We start from the raw sequence: 22722 nt of genomic DNA on the forward strand, positions 1-22722 counted from the left end.
AAGAAATCTAAAAGATTTCTTTGGGTCATTTTTGTGGGCATTTTTAACGCCTGCTCAGAGCAGGCGTTAAAAGGGGGCACACCATTGCTTACAATAGGCCCCTATGTACTGTTCAGGGTTAGTACAAACTCTGAACCCTGAACAGTACATTCATAGCGTCAAAAATTTTGATGCTATTGCCCCCACCCTGCGCCATGGTGTGCCGTATTTTTAATACAATGCACACATAGTGGCAGTAAGGGTCACTACGGGGCGCAAGGAAAGGGGCGCTGCACTGGGTGCAGCACCACTTTTCTTAAATCTGCCCCTTTGTATTTTGTACATTGCATGTTTAGTTTGAGGTGGTTGTACTATTTAACATACTCCAAAATGTATATTGTGAATTTAGGGCCAGATGTAGCAAAGGGTTTTTCCCATTCTATGTCAATGGGAAAATGTGTTCGTACATATAGCCCTTAGTCCCTTTCCTCCATTATTTTTCAATGACAGTTTCTTGCAGTAGCTGTGAGTGGCAACTGGCCTACTCCAGGGTGGGCTGAAGTACATTCACTACTGTTTTGTCCAGTGGAATAACACAAATTCTTAGGGCCCCCTTGCAGAAAGTGTTAAGGGTCCCCCAAGTCTCCAATATCTAGCAAATCCTCATAAGCTTTGGACTGACTGGAGAACCCCTGAAGGAGATGGTGCCCCATGAAGGGTTAGGGCCTGCCTGCACCAGAGAGGCTGTTGGGGCCTTGGTTACGACCACAGTTTTGTCACCTTTGGGACTGTAGTAACTTTAGAAGTGTAGCTCTGAATAGCAGTGTGCTTGGTCTTTTTTTGGGTGAGTGTTTGTAGTAGCTTAGCCCTCCCTAAACACCTCTAAGTTTTTCCTACCCCCCTCCAATTTAGTATTATATAACTCCTATTTTATCGCCAGTCCCTCTGGTTCCTCCTACATTTACTACTAAGTAGTAAGTGTACAAGTGTGGATCTCTCTCCATACATCGGTATGTGAATTGCATTTAGTATCGCAGTGCACAATCTAAACGTTCATATGCTTGTGTGATGAAAATGAGTGAAGTGGATAGAATACTACCTTATTTAAACTCAATACTTTTCAACATTGCTTTCGTCATTGAGGATTCTTCCAGTGGTCCTGAAATCCTGACCAGAAAGTTTAATGACTCCTACAGAATCATTACAAAGATACCTTACTTTTTTCCGTGGCATAGCTTAAATCAGCATGTAATGTAGATGTCCTCAGACTATCATTATCCATAGAAATATTGTGGGAAAAATTCATTTAATTTGGGACGATCAAAGGCTGAAAATGTATGTGTGAAGCAGAACGTAATTAGGCTAAGTTCAGCTGTAAAATAAAGAAGCAAATTAACATAAAACTGCTCATTCAGTGAATTGAAAAAAAATACTTTGATTTTTTCTATTCTATGCAAAGAGAGATTAACAGGTATACTGTCATTCTTTTTTACCAGGGTGCACACTTTGCAGGATGTGTTATGTTTTCCAGTCAAAGTAGGTCCCTCAATGGTAGTATGTGATCAAAATATGTCAGCACATCTCCTAAATCTGCCAGATGGCAGCAAGTTATCATTCATTATTCAAGAGCCTGTCGCCAGCCACTTTCTGAATCTGGGAAAAGATGAGGCGGGGCAGTAGTCCTCAACTGAAGATATCTCTATTTGTTTTATACAAAATTCACAATGCCTGACAAACAGAAAATAGACTTGTACTGGTCTAAAAGCTATAAAGGAGCCTTTGAGAACAATCGAAACAACTCCCTTGACAGTAAAATGGAATCTTATAATTACATACACTTGAACCCAGAATTATGTTTGCTTTTACATTCCTCGAAAGGCCGAATGAAAAGACAGCTAGCATTCAGGTATTCTGCTGCCATTTCAACGCGCTATATCAAATCAATGTTTTCTAAAACATACATTAAGCATTTTACTGTGAGTCATTCACACATTAATCGTATGGGCAGTGAAAGTTGTCGGAACTTAGTGACAAATGGCAATGTTATACTGCACACATTTAATACAAATTTACCCAACCGTGCGTGCAAAGTTGACAAACATTCCCAAAGTCAGAAACGTTGGGACACAGTCAGTGACACAGGTTTCCATAGTGTAAAAGGCGATTTATTTAGGACAGGATTACCATTTAGCCACATACATTTTAACATGAACAGATCAAAATTCAACTTTTAAACCCTATCCTCTGAAACTTTTCCCCAATCTTGTTTTCACTCATTTCCCTCACTTTTCCTTCATTCACCCATCTTCCACTTCCCTACCCCCACACATCCTCCTTTTCCTTTCATCCCCAGCCTGCTTCGGGCATCCCTCACGCTGCCATCCTTGACCTACTTCTTTTTCCCCCCTGGAAGGGTGGCCAGGCCAGCATCTGACTCTCCACCCTCCCCCATCTAATGCGTCCTAAACCGCCATAGCAACCTGCCCTAACAGGCATACCCTTAACCCTCACCTGGACAACACTCACCACTCCACACCCCTTCTTTATTCTTTACTCTGTCCAAATCTTCCCACTGCACGATGGGGCAGGCAAGGAAGAGGCCGATCCCTCCCCTAATCCCTTATTTATACCCACCCTTCTATCCCACCCCACGTACCTCCCCACCAATCCTAGCCCTCCTATCCTACTTCCCTCCTAAAGACTCCCATGGAGAGGCTAGATTGCGTCTGCTCTCCACAGGGCCCTTCACCGGGACACAGTGAGTGACACAGGTTTTCATGGTGTAAAAGGCCATTTATTTAGGACAGGATTGCCATTTAGCCACATAACATTTTAAATGAACAGATCAAAATTCAACTTGTAAACCCCATCCTCTGAAACTTTTCCCCAATCTTTTCATTCATTCCCCTCACTTTTCCTTCGTTCACCCATCTTCCACTTTCATACACCCACACATCCTCCTTTTCCTTTCATCGCCAGCCAGCTTTGGGCATCCCTCACGCTGCCATACTTAACCTACTTCTTTTTCCCCCGTGGAAGGGTGTCCAGGCCTGCATCTGACTCTCCATTCTCCCCCATCTACTGCCACCCAGCATAAACTCTTTAGACTTGTTGCTGCCCCACCAGCGAACCCACTGCAACATGGCAAACCCCTACATGGACTCTCTGAGCCACATCTCTTCACCCTACAAATCACCCATGATCAAGCGAAGCTCCGTTAGACAATATGCATTACCCAGCTCAGACAGGTGCACACTGTCATCCCTGAATAACTCATCTTCATCTTCCACAATCTCTTCATGTTTCAGTACTTTGATGTCATGAGAGCAACAAAAAATTTGCAGGGCCTGATTGAGCTTCCATCAAGGCTTTTCCGTAGCCCCATGTTTCAGTGCCCCTCTCCATTTCCTCCTGGGTACAAACTCAGTCCATACTATGCACGTGCCATGCATCGTTTGACAAAACAAGTTCAAATCATGTTGCATATGTTGCAGTAGGGTGAACCCAGAGAGCCGCACCAGATCATTCTCCCCCTGGTGCAATAGTAAAAAATCCAGACATCCCATTTCGGCATCATAGATGTTAAGAAAGAAAGTAATGCACCCCACCTCATGCCGCTCTTCCACTACCACAACACCTTGTGATGGCTACTCGGCAGTCCTAATGAACGTCCGTAAATCTGCCTCTCTGCATATTTCGCCGCCCAGTGTATAAACGAATGCCCGACCAACCACATGACCATTTTCAAACTCCGGGGGCCATTCACACAACCTGCAAAGAAAACTCATGTTAATACAGAAAACATATCAACCGCATTCACCCCAATCCTAAAACAGCCTCCCAAGCAGCCTACCACTGAAACCGTACCCGCAATCACGCCTGCACGTATCACTCACAACACTTAGATCGCCACCTTCCAATACGCCTGATCTGCGCCCAATCCAAACCCAAATGAGCTGCTGCTGTTGCTGCCCCTATTCGGAAAGAATGAGTACCAAAGCACTGTACCTGTCTCCCAATCTGCCATAGCGCCATGTGCAGCACTGACAAGAACTGAAATGCTGTAAGCTTTCTCCCATCCGCATGACTAAACACTCCTACCACGATGGCCGCCCCCTGGGACCTAGAACCAACCCATTCCAAAACCTAGCATGCATCAGGACCACCACCCTTGCACAACCACACCCATTTCCCCCTCCCTCTCTCCGTCTGATCAGTCTTGGACCTTCGTAGCCAGATACCTAAATGCTCCCTTGCAAGTACACCTCATCCACTCTTACGCCCACAGCATTTCCTGCCCCTAAAAGTTCAGACACTCGAAATGCCCCAAAAACATCCACTCCATGCACAACCTGAACAATGCAAGCTCATGCACGTCCGCACATCAAACCGGCAAAACATGGAACAGTTCCACTAGCAAATCGAAAGTAATAGCTTCCCGCCCCACCCCGGTACTCTCTCTTCTGACCTTGCCCCAGCCTTTCAACATTTGTCCCAAGATATCATCCTTGGCCGGATCACTGCCAAAAAACAATCGGCCATAAAAAGACACACCTGCCAACTTACCACCAATGGTAGCTGGTGACAAACCTTTCCGTGTCAGAAACAACATAAAACGCAAAACACGGGACTCCAACGTGCCCTCATCCTCTACCCAAAAATTCCCTTCAAAACAATCAAAATTCTAAAACTCCAACCATGCAAGGTGATAACTCTTCAGAGTGGATTCTGCTAAGTACATCTCCACCAGTCTAATGATCATCACGCCCCACACTCCCAAATGTCTGCCGGTATCGCTGTCTTGTGCGGCTCTACTCCAGGCGCCAAACTACAAAATCGCTGCCACTGTGAACGAGTCAAGGAATACGCAATATCATTGTTCACCCATGGAATGTGCGCCACCTTGAAAACTATATTGAAAGTTAAACATCGAAGCCTAAAAATCCTCAGTAGCCTCAACACCCTTAGATCTTTTGCCCTCTGTCTGCTTACCAGGTCCACAACTGTCATGTTATCCACAAGAAACACCACTGTCCTGTTAGCCAGTTCTACCCCCCACACTGTCAACACCACCAGCAGCGGGAAGAATTCCAAAAACACAATGCTCCTTTCCTGGGCCAGCCACTGTGCCAGCCACTCCTCTGCACACCACCTACCATCCCAGAACAATCCGAAATCAGAGGCCCCTGCTGAGTCACAGAATATCTGGACTTGCCAAATTGTGTCCTCCTCCCTGAAAGTCATTGAGACCCCATTGAAATTGGTCAGAAACATCTTCCACACACTGATGTCCTCCTGCATGCCTACAGAGACCTGAATCCGGTGATGTGGGAGAGATTCACCCAACATTGCCAGTCCCATGTACCTGCAAAAAGTCCCCCCCCCCGATTCACCCTGCAAGCAAAATTAAGGAGACCCAGGAGCTGTTGTGTCATACGCAATTCAATTTTGTGCAAGGACCTGACAAAATCTCATCCACCTTTCCAGCTGGTAATCTAGCCACTAATGCCTCAGTGTCAAGTTCTATCCAGAGGAATGTCAATACCTGACTAGGGCCCTCTGTTTTTTCCAGAGCTAAAGGAATGCCCACCTCCTGTGCCAGCTGCTGAAACCCTTCCAAAACCTTCCCACATGAGTTAGAACCTGACCTTCCCACAAACAGGAAGTCATCCAAATAATGCATTACTTCCCGATGCCCACTCACTTTGAAAAAACCCACTCCAAGAAAGTACTGCAGGCTTCAAACAGCGCACATGAGATGGCGCAACCCATAGGCAGCACTCGATCCACATAGATTGCCCCATCCAGTTGCATTACCAGCAAGGCAAAATCCTCCATATGGATAGGCAGCAACCGAAACGCTGCTTTAATGTCACACTTGGCCAACTCAGCTGCCCTGCTACAGCTGCAAATGAGCTGAATGGTATAGTCCACTGATGCGTACAACACCCGCGTGTCCTCATGCGCTATGTAATCGTTTACCAATGCCCCTTCTGGCCAGCACAAATAGTGTGTAAGGCAGAACTCCCCTTTGCTCCTTTAAGGAACCATGGCCAAAGGCAAAATCATGAGGTTCTCCATAGGCCAGTCGTTAAACGGACCCGCGAACCTGCCCTCAGACACTTCCTTCAACAATTTAGCAGCCACCTCTTGTAGCAGATCCTTGGCGGACCGCAATTTGTCAGCCCACCTCCTCGCTCTCGGCCCCTGGCAACCTATGCAATACCCCACCTTAAAACCCCATTCCAGCGCGCTATGTCCCCGTCCAGGCACATGCGCAACCAGGGTAACAGCCCTTCCAATTTAATTGGCGTAGGAGCCCTTTGAAGCAAGAGCACCAGGCGACCCCGTAACCCGGGCTGATCTCCACTGCTCGGCTGGGCTGGACAGCGAAAAACATTGCGTGACCGGGTGTCTACCACCACATTTCGAACTTTCGTGTTTGAATCTGCATGGGTGTCTGGAGCAGAAACCTTTATTAAATTTCCAGCAGGCCCCTGAGGCAGGAGCCTGGAGTTGCTGTGTCGTACCCGTCCCCCCTCTGAGTGGTACACCCCTAAAAAGGCTTATACATTACAGGCAGACCGCTAGCAGTATGCGTGGACACAGCTGAGTGTGAGGATGCCATCCACTACATCCACAGCTCAGGATCCACATCCCCCCAAGGCTTATCCGGATTGATGCTCACCCTCGCCCTGAACTCTTCATCATAACTGAGCCACTATAAACCCACAAAATGCACTTGGGCCTTGCGGATGATGTCCATATACTTAAACAGTGCTATGGCTGTATCTGGATATTTCTCACAATAAATGCTGGCACATACCAAGAATGCCGAGGTCCAGTTGTCCATAGTTATTGGTACCATGGGCCTTCTTGCCAGTTCCCATTCTTCCTCTTTGGATCCCTCTTTCACCTGTATATCCCTGTGCAAAAGCTTGAAAACATCCACATATTTGTGCCGCCAAATTCTGGCCTTGGTCTTGTCTGCCATGTGAGAACCCAAGGGCATCGCTAAACCCATGTATGGAAGCCACTTCTTGTACCCCCCACCGTCTTTACCTTGAGTCTCAGTCCCTTCTTCCAGAGCCTTCTCCCCCTCCTCACCAGCCATTGACGTCCCCATTTCAGTCACCTTTTCCCCGCCTCTAACCTGTGCCGCACTTGCTCCAGGCTCGTCATGAACAGAGGAATCGCCTACCCCTGTAGGCGAGTACAAGCCGTTGATTTGGTTGGCTCTGCACCCCACACAGACCACCATTCACCCTTACCTCTCAGCCTGGGTTCCACAGCCCCCATGCCTCTCGCCGTCTGTTAACCACGCTCCTCGATGTGCGATGCCTCCAGTGTCTGCGCACCAGCCTGATGGCCCTGCAAAACAGAAGCCGAAGAAGGGGTTGCGCCGCTCTTGTGCCCTTCTCCCATCTCCCTCTCACCTCGCTGTCTCAAATCTCCCCGTCTTCCCACTCATCCATCTCATCCTCATAGTCGAGCTCCAGCTCCTCTCCCTCCATCACACACCTGCCATCACCATTACCCTCATCATCTGTCACAGCACGACTCTCAACCGGAGTCCGTCCCCCATGGTGCCTGCCATATGTGCAACTGTCCCATTCCTGCACCATGGAGAAGGCCGTCGAAGACCCTTCTATTGCTTCAGACAAATGTCCTGGGGCCATATTGTGCCCCGTTGGCACCACCTCGATTCTGCCAGCCTCCACCACTGACCTTGACTCTCCCCGCATCTCCTGGCCATCTGCCCCAGACAAGCCCCTTGTGGAGTCGGATCCCACGGCCGCACCAGCATCCTGGCGCCCACCGCTCACACTGTGTGGAACCCACACCCAGCTACCCTGATCTGCCCCGGGATCCTCACTACCCCAAAACCCCCTTCACCTGACTTCTGCTTCAGTGGCCTCTCCCTGCTTAAGGCCTCCACCCTCTCCCTACAGATCTGGGCCCATATGTCCTCAACCTCAGCAACCACTTGCCTTTGCTCCCGAATTTTAGCCTCTATGTCCACTGTGGACCAATCTATGCTCCCTGACTGCCCTGAAGGAGTGCCCAAGTCCCCCCCATGGGGCCTGCACTACCCTCAGCTGCCTGTCTCTGCCCAGCTAGGCCTCACCCACATCCTCACTGCCCCAGCCTGAGCCCTACCCTGGCTGAACCCTCTGCTCTGCCTGGTCCTGCTCCTGCCCTTCCTCTGTCTAAGGGTCCACCCACCCCTTTTGTGCTGGTGATATTGCTATCTACATGGCCCTAGGCCCAGGGACCTCCCTATCCTGTGCAGCCCCACCTTCCTGCTGCTGGGCCCCCTTTCCCCGCCCAGTCAAAGGCACCAGATGCCTCAGAGGGCCAGCACTCGCTGCGAACTACGGGGACCCGCCCCCCCACACCTGCATCGCACTGCATAGCGGGCCCCACACTCAGGCCCGCATTAGACACCGGGGGGTGGACGTGTTGTACCCTTTCCCCCTGCCGCCTTCCTCTTTGGGGCATGAATCGGCGAGCAGCACGCAGCAACAGCTGCCGCTACACCTCAGGGCGCGCCATACCGACCCAGGTCTGATCGAGGACACCAGGCTTGAGAAGGTTGGCCCAGCCGGCTTTGCCCAGGACACGAAGTGCAGCCCTCAGTGCCTCGGCATCAGGGCCTCTGTCCATGCCCAATGCACCGCTCATTGCTCTACCTGTGACCCAAACCAAAACTTTCTACTGCACGATGGGGCAGGCAAGGAAGAGGCCGATCTCACCCCTAATCCCTTATTTATACACACCCTTTTATCCCACCCCCATGTACCTCCCCACCAATTCTAGCCCTCCTGTCTTACTTCCCTCCCGAAGACTTCCGTGGAGAGGCTAGACTGCTTCTGCTCTCCACAGGACCCTCAATTTGGCCATTTTCCCTGCAACATTCGGTTCAAGCGAAAATAAACTCAGCAAGTTTGATGAGTAGAACTTTTGCAAAATTAACACAACCTTTTGTGATAAAGTAAGTCTACCCCAGACTTCTGGAAATCATGGAACTGTCACAACCTGAACGCTTCTTACCACTGTAATCTGCCAGTCCCTGGGCACCACCAGGTTACTTACTTGTTCTGGCTAGACCAAGGTAGGGGTGACCCTTTCCAGTAGCCACGGTGCTGCTGATAATAGAACATCAAGCAGGCCGTATCCTTCAAAAGGAGTCCTGAGGAAAAAAAACTAACTTGGGAAAAATCTCAGATCAGGGAACTCCTGAAAAAGATATAAAGAAAAGAAAAAGTAAGGCACAAAAAGTCTGCAACAAAAACTGCTGACAGGGAAGAGCAGGTGAAGTCCAAAATAAACAGGATACAGGAATGAGGAGCACAACTGGAATGGAAGTATTTGCCACGCAAGGAACAGAAGACCAACTGTGCTTATATACTGACAAACAGGAAGTGACATGAAGGAAGTAATGAAGATACCATCTTGGATTGGGAAAAGCCACATTAAAGTAAATGGAAAAATAGCCGTAGTATAAAAAGTAGGGAACAAGGCATGCAGGGAAGGAAACACAGACTCCTGGGAAAGAGAAAATATGGCCAAGAAGAAACAAAAAAAAGAAAGAGAAAAAAGAAGAAAAGAAGAAAAACAGTGAAAAACAGGTAAGAAAAACTAGAGGGGTAAAAGGTGGGCGCAGCGTGAAACAGAGCCGAAAGGGAAAGTTTCAGATCACACTGCAGTCCAAAAAACAGGTTGCGACCGAAAAGCAGCCCGCGGCGGAAACGGACGTCTGAGACACGGACTGCCAATCTCACCGTGGTCCGCAAGGGGGACGATGCCAGTCTTTGGGGCGTCACAGGAGGTCCCCTCCCAAAGCCCCGGGCTTGTCCGGAAAATGCTGACAAAAATGTGCGGCCAAGCGATGAGCATGGACTGAGGAAGCATCCTCCCACTAACAATCACTAATGGGGTTTCCTTTCCAGCAAATCAAGAATTGGAGACGATTCCGAAAAATGCGAGAATCACATATCACTTCGTACTTAGGATGGCTATCAACCAAAGGAGGCGGAGGACAATGGGCATTTCTCTTGTAGGGATCAGGAACAAAAGGTTTGAGTTGAGATACATGAAAAACAGAATGAACCTTCTAAGACAATGGTAGACGAAGTCAAACAGAGACTGGGTTTAATACCTGCAGGATTCTTAAAGGGCCATAGTAACGTGGTTTGAACTTATTCTGGGGCAGGCAAAAAGGCAAAAACTTAGAAGAAAGCCAGACCTTGTTCCCAGGCTGGTAAGATGGTGCAGAACTACACCGAATATCAGCTATCTTCTTCACGTAACGTTTTGTAGCTAAGAGATTGGTACGTAGCTGGTCCTGAAGCTGACAGAGATTTCGTACAACTGAGGTAACTGCGGGAACAGAGGAATCCTCATTAGTGACGGTAGAAAAAGCAGTAGGGTGGAAACCATAAGTACAAACAAAAGGTGTGGACTTTGTTGCACTATGGACTGTATTATTATAGGAAAATTCAGCCAATGGTAGATATGAAGACCAATTACTTTGATTTGCATTACAAAAGCAGCGTAGATATTGTAGTAACCCTTGATTTAGACGTTCTATTTGACCATTGGTCTCAGGATGGAACCCGGACGATAGAGCCACCTCAAAATGTCAAAACTTACAAAATGTTCTCCCAAAATGGGACCCATATTGAGGTCCTTGATCGGAAATGATTACTTGAGGGAGGCCATGCAATTGAAATATATCTTGTAGAAAGACTTGACTAATTTCCTTAGCGGTGGATAATTTCTTTAGGGCAGAAAAATGACCTATCTTAGTAAAAGAGCCAACTGTTACCATTATGACCTGGTAACCCACAGAGGATGGCAATGAACATATAAAATCTGTGGTCATGGAACAGATGGCACAGGCAAGGGCTTCAATAAACCTGCTGGCTTAGTTCGAGGTGTCTTAGTTTCAGCACATATTGGGCAAGATCTTACATATGTTACAGCATCAGATTTCAATGTGGACCACCAAAAGGCGCAAAGGAGCAGTTTCTGTGTGTTCCTTACTCCATGATGTCCGGCAATAGGGGAGTCGTGACACATTTGCATGGCTTCAGTTTGCACCTCCTTAGTAGGCAATAATAAGGTGTTTTTATGATAGTAATACTCCTGATGCTTCTGTAAGTGGGAACTTAAAGCATTCCCATTCTTCCATGGGTAAATTTTGATACTCTGCTTTCACACGGTCGAGAAAGGATTGAATGACTTCCACTATTCGACATGGCTCTATGATGTGTGAATAAGTAGTATTTGTGTTCTCTGTATATCATAAAGCTCTCTGTAAAGCATCTGCTACAACATTTTGGGATCCAGGTATGTTTGTTACTACAACGCATCCAGAACACCTCCACACACTTCATCCTGGACATCCAACGCCACTGACCACATCACAGACTACCTGAAAAACCTGCACTGGCTACCAGTCAACAAGAGAATCACCTTCAAACTCCTCACCCATGCTCACAAAGCACTGCACAACACCGAACCAAAATACCTCAACAGACGACTCTCCTTCTACACCCCAACCCAGCATCTCCGCCGACCTCGCCCTCGCAACCATCCCACGCGTCTGCAGAACTACAACTGGCAGTAGATCATTCTCGCACCTCTCCGCCAAAACGTGGAACACTCTTCCCACCCACCTGCGTCAGACCAAACACCTCCTTACCTTCAGGAAACTTCTCAAGACGTGACTGTTCGAGCAATAGCAGCACCTCCCCCTCCCCCCACTCCTCAGCGCCTTGAGATCCTCATGGGTGAGTAGTGCGCTGTACAAATTCCAGATTGATTGATTGATTGATGATCTGTTATAACTTCAAACGTTTCCTGTGAACCCAGTAGAAAGTGTCCCCATTCCTTGCAGGCAGCTTTTAATGCTAGTAATTCCCTCTCCAACACGGAATAGTTTAGTTCTGCATCTGACAACACATGGGATAGGTAAAAGACAGGATGCTCGATGCCATCATCGTCTTGTCTTTGTAGTAACACTTCTCCAGTAGCTTTATCTGATGCATCAGTGACCACTATAAATGTTGTTGTAGTGTCAGGATGACGTAATATCAGAGCTTGTGTAAAGGCATGTTTTAGACTCTGAAAGGCTCTTTCTGCTTCTTCTGTCCAAATAAAACCCTTCTTTAGACTTTCTTTTTTGATGGTCTGGGTTATCTGACCTTGTTGTTGGGCAAAGTCCTTTATGAATTGACTGTAGGAATTGGATAACCATAGAAAGCACTGTGTCTCCTTTACAGAAGCATGAGAAGGCCAATCGAATATAGCTTGTACCTTTTCTGGGTCCATGGCGAAACTAACTTGGTTGATACAGAAACCAAGATATTGAACCTCGGTCTTGTTGAACTCACACTGTTCAGGCTTACAGTACAGATTGTTTTATCTGAGTCTTTCCAGTACCTGAAGAACATGCTTAGTATGGTGTTCAGGACAACAAGAATATACCAGAATGTCATCTAGATAGAAGACAACACTTTGGTTCAAAAGATCAGAGAAAACTGAATCCATAAATCTTTGAAATATGGAAGGTGCATTAGTCAGACCAAAAGGCATGACGCGGTATTCAATATGGCCTAATGGAATACAAAAAGCAGTCTTCCATTCATCATCTTCCTTAATCAGTAAAAGAAGATAAGCACCCCGCAGATCTAACTTGGTGAATATCTTGGCTCCTTGGACTGCTTCCAAAATATCCTTAATAGGAGGTAGGGGATACCTATCCTTGATGGTAATTTTATTCAACTCTCAAAAGTCAATACAGGGCTGGAGATCTTTAGTCTTCTTTGGTGCAAAGAAAAGAGGAGCCCCGGCAGGTGATGAAGAGGAAACAATCAATCCGCTTTGCATGTTTACATCTATGTATTCCTTAAGTACTTTTCTTTCCTGCTCTGATAAGGAATACATTCTTCCGAATGGAACTACTTCTCCAGGTATCAAAGGAATAGCACAGTCATACTCCTGAGGAGCAGTCAAAATGGGTTTTTGAGGGTTCTGGAACACGTCGGAGTATCCTTGATAGCATCTAGGTATTCCTTGAATCATATTAATAGTACTGCTTGCTTCATTGGAAGAAAAAGTGGACCTTTTCGGAGACCAATAGGAATCTGTCGAATAGCAATGTAATTGACAAAAGTGGGATGAGAGTGATATAGTCTGTGTTTCCCAATTTATATATGGATTATGTTGTGTTAGCCATGGAATACCCAGAATCATAGTATGGTTAGGAGAAGATATCAAGTCAAAGGCAACGTATTCCTTATGTCTTCCAAATTGCAAGCAAAGGGTAAGAGTAGTATCCATCTCTGGTCCGGAAGTTAATGGAGAGCCATCTACTGTTTGAACATGTTCAGGGTTCTCTTTAGGAACGCAAGGTATTCCTTTTTCCTTAGCCCATTTCTCATCTAGGAACATCCCACTGGCTCCACAATCCAATAACGGGAATACTTTTTCTTCTTGATTAGGGCAATGTAAAATTACAGAAAATACAAAAAGAACGGTGGTATCTTCTCTGGAGGAGCAGATGGAAGCTATCTCAATGCCTCCCATTCCCTTCCTTCTCACAGGCTAAAATTTGGTAGTAGGAAATCACAAACATGGAACTTCGTATATCTGGCTCCTCATTGTCTTTGACTTGGCATGTATGGGCTCCTTCCTCGCAAACAGTGAATCCTCAAATGATTTTGAGGCATTTGTTATTTAGGAAATCTCTTACAATTTGATTCTTCCTTTAACTGTGCACCTTCTGTTTCTTTCCTACCTATCAATATGAGCACCAAGAGATTCTATGGTGACAGAGTGCTTAATCAAATACTCAAACTAAACAGAACTAAATTCAACAAAACCTGATTGCCTATCTGTCAGTGAACTGCCATGTCATAGTGTAGGTCACTTCACTCTATGTAGGGTAGAGTGAGATGAAAGTTCTTTACTGGGTTTTCTGTCACAGCATCACCCAGAGATGCTTGATTGTCCCAAGGAGGGAAAACAATGAACAGAGAGTATAGAGAGAAAGCTTCCCTGTAGAAAGGGCTATTGTGTTTTAGTTTTTTTGAAAGCAAACTCCTGCTTTTGTAGTTTATTTTAGAAAGACAAGAAATGGGGCCAAAAAACATGGTGCCAACTGGCAAACTGCTTTTCCTACAACATGTCCGCCCTACCAATGTATTCTTTGTATGCAGTGAGTGATGGTCTTAAAATATAACTGGTAGTCCTCCACTAGAGGAATGGAGGATAGGCCTCTGCTGACCCAGCAGATCTCGCAGGATGCATGTGAAGGTCTAAACTAGTACTAGTATACAGTAAATACAGTAAATATCATATGCTTTTCCTTGTTAAATTTCAGCAGGTTTGCCCTGCAGAATTGTAACAAATGCTGAGTTATTTAACCCACCTGATAATTATCAGATGAGTTTAATAAAACCAAACTGTGCAATTCAGACCCAAGTTTAAACAGGGAGTTGTGCTTGGGTCGTAATGTAATGAGCTACTCCAAATCAGGGCCTTAATTGTTTCACCAACTTCAGAAAACCAATATGTAACACTGATCCACTTTACAGTTACTGCCACAGGTACAACCTGCATCTATGGTTAGATTCAATCTGACTTTGACTTCAGTAGTCTCCAAAATGTTGAACTTAATTAATGCAAATGAGTCTTATTTCTTCAGGTTTTTTAAAGCATTATTAGGTAATGCTGTGCTTTTTATAGCTCAGAACTCCAAAGTTACCGTTACAAGGGATATATTTTAAGTTTTCCACGTCCTATTCCTATGTCTTGATTCTGTTTATAATATGCCACTTTCAGTGTTGGATGATAACATTTGTGAATTCTCTGACAGAAACATAGACCCTCATTACGACCCTGGCGGTGGGAGATCAAGTGGCGGTAATACCGCCAACAGGCTGGTGGTAAGTACTGCCAAATTATGACCATGGCGGTGATATCTCCCATAGACAGCGAATGTACCACACCGACCGCCAGGGTGGAAACAACAGTCACCACAGCGGTAGCCACCTCCAGCCAGGTAGAAGACAAAGTACCGCCCACCATATTTTGACACAGGAAACCACCACCTTTTCCGGGGCGGTACCAACACCATCAAAAGCCTGGCGGAAACAGAACACAAAAGTCAAAGAACTCACCATTGGAGACACAGGGAAGAACCACCCCACCATGGAATCTTAACTGCAAGTTTTCCCGATGATCTTCTACGTTATGCTCCACCTGGAACACCAACGGTGATGAAGATGACGACGGTGAGTACAGCTGCCTAGCACACAAGGGAGGGTGGGAGGAAATCGAGAGTGACACACACACGCACAACACACACCCGACACACACACTCCATACACACAACCAGCTGTATTACAAAAACAATTTGACCCCGAAAATCTGCAGAATAATGCAAGGACAACAGGAATTGATGAAAGTGATTGTAATCAGTTCAACAACAAAATCAATAATCCGAATTGGCCATGAAACAAATGTGTACAAATGTATAAAAAAGGGACACTGCCCAGTCCATAGTTCAACAGGGCCATGTGGCCACAGCGCACAGTCCAAGGCCCAACTCAAATCCTGCCCAAATCCGGATAGAACACTGCAGGGGCATCAGTTGTCAAATAGGCAGGCACCTCATGGGGGGGGGGGGTACCTCAGCCGGATGCGGGAACAAGACCACTGGTTCTGGAGGGGGCAACATGCCCTGTGCTTTGTCCTGGGGAGTGCAAGGCCACAGTCTCTCGAGTGGGTGGCTTGTGCACTGGTTCTGGAAGGGGCAACATGCCCTGTGCTTTGTCCTGGGGAGTACAAGGCCACAGTCTCTCGAGTGGGTGTCTTTCCCACTGGTTCTGGAGGGGACAAAATGCCCTGTGCTTTGTCCTTTGGAGTGCAAGGACACAGTCTCTCGAGTGGGTGTCTTCCCCACTGGTTCTGGAGGGGGCAACATGACCTGTGCTTTGTCCTGTGGAGTGCAACACCACAGTCCCTCAAGTGGGTGACTTGCCCACTGGTTCTGGAGGGGGAAGCCCGCACAGCAGCCCCTGGAGAGTGGACTACATGGCGTCCGCCGGTGGTGATAGCTGCACTGTGGTGGTGGTTGTGGGAGGCTCCTGGTCAGTCCCTGCACTCTGTGATGGCTGCATTGTGGTGGTGGTTGGGGGAGGCTCCTGGGCAGCCCCTGCACTCTGTGATGGCTGCATGCTGGTGGTGGTTGGGCGAGGCTCCTGGGCAGCCCCTACACTCGGTAATGGCTGTATGCTGGTGGTGGTTGGGGGAGGCTCCTGGCCAGCCCCTGCACTCTGTGATGGCAGCACAACCCTGGCTGGTATTGGGGGCCCTGTGACAGCTGCTGGTGGTGGCGGTGTTTGGCTGACAGCTTCCACTGGCATAGAATGCCTCTTCTCCTTCTGGTCATGGGTTGGGGATCACTTACCCTTCCTGGCAGGGGTGGATGGGCTCTTCCCCCTCTGCCTGGTGGTGCCGGCTCCTTCCCCTTCTTCTCAGCTGGTGCACGCTCCTTCCCCTTCTTCCCAGCTGGTGCAGGCTCCTTCCCTTTCTTCACAGCTGGTGCAGGCTCCTACCCCTTCTTCACAGCTGGTGCAGGCTCCTTCCCCTTCTTTCCAGCTGGTGCCAGACTCTTCCCTTTCATCCCAGGTTGTGCTGCCTCCTTCCCCTTCAGTATTGTTGGTCTGGTATCCCTCCCACCACGAGTAAGTGGTGCTACCACTATCCCCGTGGACTTTTTGGCTGAGATGCTGGGCTGGGTCCTTGCTACCCTGCCCATATGTGCAGGACGGGGGGAAGGGTATGGAAGAGGTCAATCGTGGAAAGGAAAAGCTTTTTAGGTACGTTGGGGCGGGAGAGGGAGGAGTAATGGGAGTGGAGGATGAGAGAGAGTGGTCATCTGAGGTATATGTCTGCTGGATTTGGGTCCAGGTGCATGTTGTAAGATGGACGGCTGTTGGGTGCCTGAGTGCTTGCATTTGCGTCCTTTAGAAGGGGGACAGGCACGGTGGGAGAGGAGACAGGCGACGCGTGCATGGATGTTGTGGAGCTGTCTGCCAGTGAGGTGTGTGTTCTGCCCTGGGCGGTGGCGATGATGGTAGTGGATATTGATGTAGTGCATGCAGGTGTGAGTGTGAACGTAACTGGGTGGGAGGTGGAGGAGGAGGGGGAGACAGTGGAGACAGTGGATGTTGTTGTGTCTGCAAAAGAATGGTGATTGTGTGAGTGCCTGTAGGATGAAGTGTGGTGCTTGTGTTTGCCTGTGCCACTCTTGTGTGTTGTCTTGTGTGCATGCTCGTCTGTCTATGTGCTTGGGATGGGTTGAGGAGAATGGGACTGGGAAGTGGAAGTTGGAGGGGGGACGGTTGAAACAGGGACAATGGCTGCCATCACAGAGGAGGCCGGAGCCTGAAACGATATCTGTTTGGCCGCCAAGCCCCTGTGAATGCCCTCCAGGAATGCATTGCATTGCTGCATCTGGGATGCCAGCCCCTGGATGCATTCACTATGGTTGATTGCCCTACAGAGATGGATTTCAGGAGGTCAGTAGCCTCCTCACTCAGGGCAGCAGGGCTCACTGGGGCAGGGCCTGAGGTGCCTGGGGCAAAGGAGATGCCCACCCTCCTGGGTGAGCGTGCATAGGCAATTCGCTAAGGGGCTACTGGGAGGGTGGTGCTGGTACAGGGGTAGCCGCTGTACCTGCAGATGGGGTGGTCACAGAGATGTCCGCCACCACCAGGAAGCTCCCATCGGAGGAGGTATCAGAGTCTGTGTTGTCCCCTCCAGTCTCCGCCGTCGTGCTCCCCTTACCCTCCGTCCCACTGGTTCCCTCAGCGTCAGTGGAATCTGCCTCCAGTGTCCTGTGGGATGCAGCTCCCTCTGTCGCCGGTGCCTCTGCTCCTCCGCCAGATTATGCTAATGCACATAAGGATGGATAACAAAACAAGAAAGGGGGGTGAGAGGGACTAAGGGTACGCTGGGTCAATGACTGTTCCAACACCACCCTTGGCGTACACAACACCCTCACACACAGGGAACAGGCCTACGCACTATGCATTGCACTACCAGTGAAATGGTTAGACACCAAGGAATGAGGAGGGGCACACCGCCAACTGCAGCACACCTGGGACCCACGCAGCCTTGACCAGTAGTGGATGCCTACGACCTAGGTAGCAGGATTATCCCTTCTGGACCCTTGCCACCAGGGGACCTATGCTGCAATGTCAGGCCTGGCATAGGGGCACCCACTGACACACATCCCCCACCCGGATACCACCCTACCATGCGTAAGTTGTAATGATGGGCACTGTACTCATCCCCTTGTGGTTGCTGTGATGCCCTCAAGTGCCCATCCAGCTCAGGATAGGCCACTGCCAGTATGCGGGCCATCAGGGGGGTCAGTTTTCAACGGACACCCCTTTCTCGTTGGGAGGCCCTCCCCAGCTGGGCCTCCGCGGTCTTCCATGCCCAGCGTCTCAGGTCCTCCCACCATTTCCAACAGTGGGTGCTCAGCCTGCCATAGACCCCCAGGGTCCGCACCTCCTTGGTGATGGCACGCCATATTCCCTTCTTTTGATGGGCGCTGACCTGCAGAGGCAATACAGACAGGAGAACACCATTAGACAAACAGTCTAGCCTGTCACAGACATGGCCGGCCATACCCGTATGCATCACCATTGGCACACACATAGCCCAGCGCACAACATGTACACCGCAAAGGGGACATCCACCCACCCCCCTTACACGATGCCTTCACACGCAACTCCATGCATTCATGCCACATGCATCGTGCCCACAGTGACTCACCTGTTGGTCTGGAGGCCCACACAGCAGTCTGTACTGAGGTAGGATACCATCCACCAGTCGCTCCAACTCCTCAGAAGTGAAGGCTGGGGCCCTTTCCCCAGTCACACGGGCCATGGTAGGTTCCAGACACAGGTCACAGCAGCACATGCAGTGTAGTTCCTATCCTATGGAAGGTCAGGAAACAAGTGAGGATTGAGATAGAATATGGCGGTCACATCCACGACGGTGCATACCGTCACTGCCGGCGTAGATCCCTGTTGGCCACTGTACCAGATAGGGCCCAATATTATCCAATGAGGAATTGCACAGTGGTTTGCGCCCGCCTACCGCCACAGCGCACAACATCAGCGGCATTACCTCATTTCCACCTGTCCCTCCACACAGGACAGGCGGTCGCCATTTCGGGGGGGGTGAACAGGCCTATCGATAATTGCTGCGTCACAGGATAAATAGGCACATACTTTATAAATTACACTGTCCCATAACATTTATGCACGATGTGGACTGCTGTTGTGGCTCCATTGATCAGTTTGTGACAGCCTACTCACTCTTGTGTCCCTTAGATACCTATTGCTTCGGATGGATAGGAGATGGAGACCTACCCCCGTGTACAGACCCCTGGTGGACTTGGCTACACTGGAGGACAGGAACATAATACTCACCTATAGACTGGACAGGGCCACAATCACATAGCTGTGTGCCCAACTGGAACCTGACCTGATATCAGCTATCCGTCAGCCCACTGGGGTCCCCCCTCTTGTGCCGGTTCTATCAGTGCTCCATTTCCTGGCCACTGGTTCTTTCCAAGTGACAGTGGGCTTGGCAGCAGGAATGTCACAGCCAATGTTCTCAATCGTGCTAGCAAGAGTCTTGTCTGTCCTGATCAAACACATGTGCAGCTACATTGCTTTCCCACCGGTTGAGGATTTGGCCACTGTGAAGGCCGGGTTTTATGCAATGGGACATATCCCCAGTATAATTGAGGGGATTGACAGAACACATATTGCAATTGTACCCTCAGCCAGAATGAACAAGTGTACAGGAATTGTAAGAGTTTCCACTTCGTGAATGTGCAGATGGTGTGCCTGGCGGACCAGTACATCTCCTACGTTAATGCTAAGTATCTAGGGTTGGTGCATGATGCCTTTGTCCTGAGGAATAGCATCATCCCAAATGTGATGTCCCAACTACAGAGGCACAGGGTGTGGCTAATGCCTATCGTGTTGGCCATATGGGATAGTGTGTGGCTAAATGTTGTCCCTCAATATTTGCAGGTGACTCTGGTTACCCAAACCTATCATGGCTGCTGACCCCTGTGAGGAATATCAATGCTTAACAAGGTTGCATAGAAGACGACAATAATAGTGATTTTGCTTAAACGCGCATCTGAATTACCATTATAATGTGTGTGGCCACCAATATATATACACGTGAACTAATAATGATTGATTAAAACTGTTTATGTTAAGGTTTATATTAACATTTATGATGTTGCATTTATATTAAAATCTCATAGGCCTTAAGTTAGCGTGAGTGTGGATTTAGCTGCCTAGCTCTCATATTAAAGCATTTCTCTCTTTTCAGTGAGCTGACTCGCAAAGGGCCATGACCCTGCAAATTGTACTTTTCTTCAAATTGGAAGACTAATGTATCTTTATAAATGCGTTCTCATCCGCTTATTTGGTGCCGTAGTTAAGTTTGAATACAATGTTGAAACAAAAGTAGATTAATGTAATGTACAAGGACGTTTAACCATGGACAAAGGAAACTCATGACCTGAGAAGAGGTGCCAAGTGGTGAAGTAACCCCGGATGTGCCACCTCCGAAGGCGTCAATTATGAAGACCAATCAAAATGTTATGAATTATCGTGGGGTGACAATTGGAATTACCTAATGGATAATTTGATAGGTTAAAGATAGTGGGGTATAGAAAATGTCCAATAGAATTTTGGGGGAAGGTATTACGAAAAAGGGATAACAACCCATGTCACAGAAGGGTCGTTAGAACTAGGTAGGGAATGCTATTGATTTTATCCAGAAACTCTGTCACTCTGTCCGGTGACATTGTGACTTACTAAAACCATCCTCACCCATAGACTGCCCTTTACACTTCTCCTCCTTATGAGGGAAGTGTCCCCTGTCCTTTAGACAAAGTTAGACTGATGGCGATTTGACTGATGTCCTGAAGACGAAGACTGATCCTGTGTGCTGACCAAATCCTTGGAGGGTAATTATGACAACGCGATTTGTAATTTGTCTGTTTGCTTTTCCTTTCTAGGTACCAACTGCTCATTTTTTAATAGAGGCCATAATTTTGCAGATGTTGGTGATATGACAACATTCTCCTGATGTGATCACAGCCAGTTACAGGTCATTAATTCTATGCTCATACTACTAACAGTTCATTTGCAATGGTTGTAGCAGTTTCAATGAATACAAATTTGCAATCAATGAAATACTAGTAGTCGACTTTTATCCAAGGGTGTTTATTGTTGTTCTTATATATAGAGGGGAATGTGCAGTGGAATGGGGTGATGATGGAGGAAAGTCCAGGGTATTGTTCCAGTCTGATTGTAGCACAGGTGCATTGTTTATGGGGACATAGGAAGGGAAGCAATGGCAGTTCAATGTGGACAAGGTGACTGAGTGGGACACAAGGGGGTCAATCAGGAGAGTCTCATATCCTGGCGGTGGTCTTGGCAAGTGTCTCTGGCTTCTGTCTGGTTCGCAGGGAACATTTGCTGGGTGGTTCACCCTTCTGCAGGGGGAGGGGTGCTGGTGGCCTGTTGGTCCTGTGGGGGGGCCTCCTGGCCACGAGCGGCAGTGGAAGTGGAGGGCTGTTCAGATGACTGGTTAGTGGCAGGGGGCCGCTGTTGTGCTGTTGCCTCCCTCATGATGTTGGCCATGTCTGCCAACACCCCTGCTATGGAGAGCAGGGTGTTGTTAATGGCCTGCAAGTCCTCCCTGATCCCCTCATACTGTCCCTCCTACAGCCGCCTGTTCTCCTGCACGTTGTCTATGATCTGGCCCATCATGTCTTGGGAATGTTGGTAGACTTCCAGGATCTTGGAGAGTGCCTCCTGGAGAGTCGGTTTCCTGCTCCTATCCTCCCCCTGGTGCACAGAAGGTCTCCCAGTGTCCCTGTTGGCCTGTGCCCTTGTCCCCTGAACGGTGTGCCCACTGCCATTGACCCCAGGTCCCTGATTGTCTTGTGTGCGAGGTGTGGCCTGGGGTCCCTGTACAGGAGGCCACACTGCTGATTGACGTGTCCTGGGGACAGAGGTGTGGGTACGCTGGGTGGGTGCTTTGGTGTTGGTTCCTGATGGGGGAGGCTCTGTGGTGGTCTGTGAGTGGGCTTGGGTGATCGGCTGTCCAGTGGTCCCTGATGGGCCAGGTAGATCATCCAGATCCTGAAGTCCAGAGTTACTGTCATCACTGTGGGCCTCTTCTGTTGGGGGACTGGATAGTGGTGGCACCTCCTCCCCAGTGACATTGGCTGGGGTACCAGTGGGGATGTAAATGATGTATTATGCCTCAGGTGTCTAACAGTTGTACTTTTGTAGCTTACCCTCTATTGTTGTTCTTCCCCTACCAGCTTTTGCTTGTCTATATTGGTGTACTGTGATTATGTTAGTTTCCCTATGCTGTGCATGCTTTGGTGATGGGTGTCCATGCAGGACTGGGAGGGGTGTCCATGCATTGATACAGCATGCAGGGCATGGCATTGGGATTAGTGAGATGTGGAGTGTGTGGGATGTGGTGGTGTGATGGGAGTGAGGGTGAGGGTGTGTGATGGCATGCAGGTATGGGGGGTAATGAGTGTTTAAAGTAGACTTACCAGTGTCCAGTCCTCCACCAACTCCGGCGAGTCCCTCAGGATGC

Source organism: Pleurodeles waltl, chromosome 5 (genome assembly GCF_031143425.1).
Source record: "Pleurodeles waltl isolate 20211129_DDA chromosome 5, aPleWal1.hap1.20221129, whole genome shotgun sequence".
In the NCBI taxonomy this organism is placed as follows: Eukaryota; Metazoa; Chordata; class Amphibia; order Caudata; family Salamandridae; genus Pleurodeles; species Pleurodeles waltl.